General features: G+C 36.2%; 1 long non-coding RNA gene across 1 annotated transcript; it reads right to left on the bottom strand.

Annotated features, from left to right (window-relative positions):
- Window positions 1-1,420: 1,420 nt before the first annotated feature.
- Window positions 1,421-5,682, bottom strand: LOC138700553 (uncharacterized). The gene is made up of 3 exons (XR_011332391.1): window positions 5,621-5,682; window positions 2,607-2,729; window positions 1,421-1,690 (listed from the first exon to the last, which is right to left on the bottom strand). It is a non-coding gene; the product is annotated as an uncharacterized lncRNA (long non-coding RNA).
- Window positions 5,683-6,781: the final 1,099 nt, after the last annotated feature.

Raw genomic sequence — 6,781 nt, 5'->3', positions numbered from 1 at the left:
CAAACATGACAAAGAAATCTGTTGTATTTGTGGGACAAAACATTCAAGTCCACCATTTTAAAAAAATTCTATGGACGAAAGAGAACTAACAAGAATGTTGGAAACCACATATAAAAAACTACTATTTCCTAAGTTATTATCGTGTAAAAATGCAATTTGAAATTAATGCACATTCAGTTTTTGTGGAAAGTTTATTTTATCTCTTTTAAAATTCCATTTCTGGACTTGACCAGTTTTTGCACCGAGGTCTTTCAATTCAAGGGTGCAGTCATTCAAATGTGACATGATTTTTATGCGCTACAGAGCTCTCAAACGTGTTCAACATATACAGGGTGTTAAAAAAGTATCCAATAGTTTAGTAGGTACTAGTATGCATAAACAATTGAATAAACATGGGTCCTACAACACGTACTTTCTGAGATCTGAACACTTATTCTTAGGAGGTGTTCAATATGACGTCCATTTATGGCAGTTCCTCTGCCCTTCGACGTAAGGGATCACGCACTCTTTGAAATTGACCTGGTTGTAATTGATAACCAAAAGTCTAGGTGATTTATGTTTGGTGAACGAGCAGGCCAAGGTGTGGGGCCTCCCCAATCAATCCAGCGATCCTGAAATGTCAGCGTCAGGTGTTCACTCTCACTGCGAAAAAAAATATGCTGTGTGCCATCATGCATGAACCACATCTGTAGTCTTTGCTGACATGGGACATACTCCAGCAAGGTAGGCAATACGTTAATAAGAAAATCCTGATAACGAGTCCCAGTTAATCTCTGTGGTAGCACGTATGGGTATCGCCAAGAACGCCTGCCCATACGGTGATTGAGAATCGATGCTGATGCCTTGTTTCTTCAACTGCATGGAATTTTCATAAGGCCAAAAATGCTGAATACGAAAATTCACAACACCATCTCTGCTGAACCCCGCTCATATCCGCAACCAAACTTTTGTTTTCAGTATTCCTTGCGACGTATCAGTATTCCATGCCAGGGGTGTCAACTACGGTATGATTATCTGGTAGCCTGCTGTATTGTAGGGCAGAGAAATGCATTGCCGTGAATGGACGTCACATTGAGCACTTCCTATGAACAAGTGTTCAGATCTCAGAAAGTATGTGTTGTAGGACCCATGTTTATTAGACATTTTTCCTTGTTTTTTATGCATAATATCACTACCCAAAATATTGGATACTATTTTTAACACCCTGTAAATAAGAGATCGTTGATTCATTTAACAAATGCGATTGTTAACTGAAAGTGAACAAACTTCCACTCGTCACCCCACCTAACAACAGAACTTGATTTATAGGACTATTTGAGTATATTATCAGATGAAATGTAAAAATCCAGTTTGTATACCGAAGTATGTTATTCATTGTAGTAATAGTTGTGTATAAATTTACGGAACTTTCAGATGTTGCTATAAATTGGTAACTTTATTAAATTTGATTCCAAGATAAATACATATTGTTATTTACTTTACTGGAAATACATATAAATGACGACGAGCGGTAAAATAAACAGTGCACTGAAATCTTGGTCGAGTCGATTTCTTCCGTTGCAGAGATCTTTGTCGCAAGTCGCACATGCTTCTATTGATTTTGCTTCGTTTTTCAGCTTCAGTCGAGTGCATTCTAAGTCTTTGTCTGCTTTAATTGAACATAATCGATGTACTATAGTTCTCTTGGATGCTGTAAGATTGAAATATATATAATAATATTAATCTTACATCATAAATTGTGAGGCTGGCATTCAAAATGCAATATGTCCACTATAAACGATTTTTCAGGAATGACGAGAAACGTTTTATTACCAAACTGTACAACAAAATTATTTGCTTTTATATTCTAATGTGTTGTTTTGTATTCAGAAATCTATTGGATTGCATAAAATGAAAATAAGATTATTTTTCTTGATTTGTAATGAAATATATCCCGGACAAGTTACCTTTTGTAAGAAATGGTTGGACATATTACTTTATGACTGGATCACTTATTTAATATTACATAACACATTTATCTAAATGTGAATTAAGTAAATGATATTTATTTGTCAGCCAACTTTACAATTCACGCTTATGGTAGACCAATCACATTTCTGCTTTTCTCCGGGTTCCTTAAAAGCCAGTAAGTAAGTTTTATTATTATTACTTACTTACTGGCTTTTAAGGAACCCGGAGGTTCATTGCCGCTCTCACATAAGCCCGCCATTGGTCCCTATCCTGAGCAAGATTAATCCAGTCTCTACCACCATATCCCACCTCCCTCAAATCCATTTTAATATTATCTTCTCATCTACGTCTCGGCCTCCCCAAAGGTCTTTTTCCCTCCGGCCTCCCAACTAACACTCTATATGGATTTCTGGATTCGCCCATAAGTGCTACATGCTCTTCATATGTTCATTTGTGTGAGTTACGTTGTCGTCCTATAGATGACTATGGAGAACTATAAAATTATGACAGTAATCTATGTGACGCAAAAAGTTCTCTCATCAAAGATCGTCTTCCACAAATGTAATATTGATAACAAGCATCGATGTTGACGTTACTACATAATACCTTATTATATTCAAGTATACTTCTACATATCGAGATATTAAGATACTCACTATTCAATATTACTTTCAGACACACATCCTGCAACAGTTCACAAGGCCTTTCGAGTATTTTCTGAGGCGTGAAGGTATCATCACATCCAACATCTTCACAATGATAACACTTAAGAGCAGATACTGTAAAGAAATTCATGTAAATATTTGAGTAGAAACTAAGTAAAGGGTAAATTGTCCATCTCCTGTCAAAATTGAGTTTGGAGTGGTTTCCAACAGATGGCAGTGTTCTCTACACATATGTGCAATCAGAATTTTCCAAATCGCAATCTGTTCTATCCATTTTTACACAGTTATGTGAAGAGCAACTAATTAAAACGTAAATTGGGAAATGAGACTCTATGTTTTAATTACAGTAAAAATATGCGAAAATGAGGACTCTAAGATTTAAATCCCGGTAACAGAAGTATTTAAATTCCGTTATCAAAAGTTCATATAGTGTTCAGACAGACAACAAAATAAAATTATTCGCCAACACAACATAAAATTAGCAGAAATTCACGTTTCCTTGCTAAAATAAAATTGTTACAATTGGTGAAGAATCGGTAGAACGGAGAAAAATTCTCTCTGGTACCGGAACTCGAACCCGGGTTTTCAGCTCTACGTGTTGACGCTGTATCTACTAAGCCACACCGGATTCTAGTTCCGATGCCGGATTGACTCCTTCTCAGTTTAAGTTCTACCTCTCTGTTCCCCTATGGTGGCCTACCCTCATGTACTGTGTCACAGAATATGGGATAGTGGTACAATGTCCAACACTATGTACAGAGATGAACTCATTCTTCATTTTACCAATTCTTCACCATAAGGTAATGCAGAATTCCTGCACGGAAATTGCATATGTACTTCGGTACATCATAGTAATTGTTACAATTGTATAAATTCGTTAAATGTCCACCAAACAAAAATAGTCTTAAGTTAAATAGTGTTATAACTTCTTACTTACTTACAAATGGCTTTTAAGGAACACGAAGGGTCATTGCCGCCCTCACATAAGCCCGCCATCAGTCCCTATACTGTGCAAGATTAATCCACTGTCTATCATTATATCATATCTCCCTCAAACCCATTGTAATATTATCCTCCCATCTACGTCACGGCCTCCCCATAGGTCTTTTTCCCTCCGGCCTCCCAACTCACACTCTATATGCATTTCTGGATTCGCCCATACGTGCTACATGCCCTGGCCATCTCAAACGTCTGGATTGTTATAACATCAACAATTTTGAATTTTTAAATTTGAGATATGTGGTTGATTCACCTTCAATCATAGAATAAAACAAGATTTTATTCATCTTTCTACTACAAATAGTTGTCTCTCCTGAAAATTTCGTCTTATGTGACAATTTATGTTTTTATAAGTTCATTCTCATATAGCATTACAAGTATGAGGACCACGATAAACGCAATTGCTAGCTCTACAAATTGAATAAGAACAATATGTTGGAAATATTCTTCTTGCAGGCTTCCAAGTTCTTTAACTTCCTCTAGTGAAACGGTATGATCCAAGAGACAAGTTACAAATCATTCGCTCAACCATGTGAGTTACTAAGCTATAGTGAGAGTAAACCGTTAGTTTCTGTTTCAGAATGCTAATTTCTGAAGATATTGGAAATTATATTTAATTCAGGTTTTTTTACAGTGAGAATAATGTATCCAATGGGGAGATGAAAGTTCGCACAAACCACTTTTTTAGTTTTGGTTTTAAGATGAGCCGGAAAGTGAGCTGTGTTTTTGTTTGCTTTCTGAGGTGAGCCAGAAGGTTTCATTGTGCCGATCTCTTTATTACGCGGTGATTGTTGAAGTCCTTAAGACCGCATTACTGTGAGTATGTGATTCATTGCTTGGTGCCATCTTATCAATTCAGCTAAAGCTTCCAGTTCTGACGGAGTCCGCTTGAACAGGAACACCCATTCGACTCCCTGTTAATAACTTGTAGCCTCCTTAATTCCATAGCGTTCGTTGGTAAGTCATGTACTACGTTCTGCTGCATCGTATATTGACCTGAAAACCGCAGCACCGTAGATATCATGATTCACCATGGTGCCATCTGTCCGAGGGAGCTGCACAGCTCTGCTAACTCTCTGATCTGCCGTAGTTCGCTGTGAAAGCGTCTTCGTCTCCCTGCAATCTGTGCAGCTTCCCCAGACAGATGATATCTCTTGGTGAAACACAGTACCACGTCTGCTGCATTTCCTGGTATATCTGAAACTATTGTAGATGATGGATGAAGATAAAATTAAAGAAGGCGAAACGTGTTCGGGGTTCAACACTGAAATATACCAGCAATTCTGCTTGAAGTGGTTGAGAGGCAAAATCATCGGAAAAAACCCAACGGTCTTACTGATGAAAGTCCTTATACAGACGTTAAACTATCTAATAGTTACACAATGAATAGCTCGTTTATAAGTCGTGTGTAAATTCCTGACTAATAATCACTACATACATCGTATATAATAACACAACTGTTACACAACTACGTCATAATTTAATCACTATTTTATTACGAAAAATAACAGAATAACCAAGATTCTCTATTGCATCCGATAGTGCTAGCTAGTGTGCCGGGCTAAGTATCGATAGTACAACTAGGCCTGATCGATTACCAGTCTATATTTTGATCAAAGAGTACAGCTACAGCAATATTATTCTCATTATTATGTGCTCTTTGTTTTGTTCTTCTGTGATTACAAGGCAACCATCACCATAAAATGACAATCGATAACAACAGCTGTTAAAAGGCGGCCATTTTTTCTCTATATAAAACGCTTAAACAAGGGGTTTCGTGTGTATAATTGCTGCAAAGCAATTCCCATGTTTAGTTACAAGCTGCTTATACATACATCGCTTATGCATGGTTTATTAGTAACGTTTTCAGTCCGAACACTGTATAAGTCTCGTATAAAAATTATACAGGGTTTATTAATAAGACCGTTAATATTTAATGACAGCTTCATCGTTTAATAGACCATTAGAATCTACAAACATCTGTTTCTTACTGTGACAGTACGTACCTGCACAAAGACTGACGACAAATAGGATGATGCTTATCAAACTTGCAGCCATTACTACGAACCTGCGGACAAAGCAGTTCTAGCATTAGATTTAGACATTAAACAAAATAAACAAAACATAATAATTACTATGTTTTCATGGAGTATTCAAATCGATCTCAATATATTTTCCATACTGAATACGATTTCTTCGATCCCTGTTTTCGATACATATTGAAACCGATGAGAGTACGGAAGCTAAAGTTTAGAAAGTAGTTATGTTGGTTAACATATCATCGACATATTAGCGTGTTGGTCACTCTGTAGACATTAGCTATAAACAATGTTGCGTTTCCCATATGAGAAGCATGAAAACTTAATATTCAGGCTGTTAATGCAGAATGGTAATATTGACTTTTAGGAAAACACGAAATATTATGTTTTACAACACGCCTTTTCAACATATACTAGTGGCTTGTGTAGCAAATACTGTAAACTAAGTTCATTAGAAGTTCAAATAAAAATTCATCATCATCATCTTCATCACGGCATAAGCCTTGTGGCTCGTTCCGTCTTCAAGAAAACTGATCCGACCATCTCATCCGTGGCCTGCCGACATTTCTTCTACCTACAGGTTTATATTTATTTATTATTTGTGGTATACGATCTTCATCCATTCTTTGTATATGATCTTGCCATCTTTGTCTGTATTCAATGATTGTTTCATTTAGACTCTGGATTTCCAATTCTTTTCTAATATCTTCATTTCTCTTTTTGTCTATGAGTCTATAACCTGCCACCTGTCTCAAAAATTTCATCTCAGCAGCCTCTATTTTCTTCTGTTGTGAGATAGTCAAGACCCAACTTTCACACCCATAAAGCAAGGTTGGGATCGCCATTACTTTGTAAAGTTTTAACAGTGTTGCCCTATTACAATTTTTAAAAGTTCTTTTTATTGTACCACATAGTGTTTGGAATTTGTTTAATTTATTTTGCACATCTCTATTGCCGGTATATGACACAATGTAACCAAGATAATTAAAATCACTTTGTTGTTGGATGGGTTTATTATTTATGCAAATTTTTGCTCTTAACAGATCTCTTCCTTTAAGAGCCATTATTTTCGTTTTTTCATATGAGATTTGAAGATTATATTCACTTGTAATATTATTTAATTCATGT

The sequence above is a fragment of the Periplaneta americana genome, chromosome 5 (assembly GCF_040183065.1).
Source record: "Periplaneta americana isolate PAMFEO1 chromosome 5, P.americana_PAMFEO1_priV1, whole genome shotgun sequence".
NCBI lineage: Eukaryota > Metazoa > Arthropoda > Insecta > Blattodea > Blattidae > Periplaneta > Periplaneta americana.
This window is presented reverse-complemented; position numbering and strand designations above follow the sequence as displayed.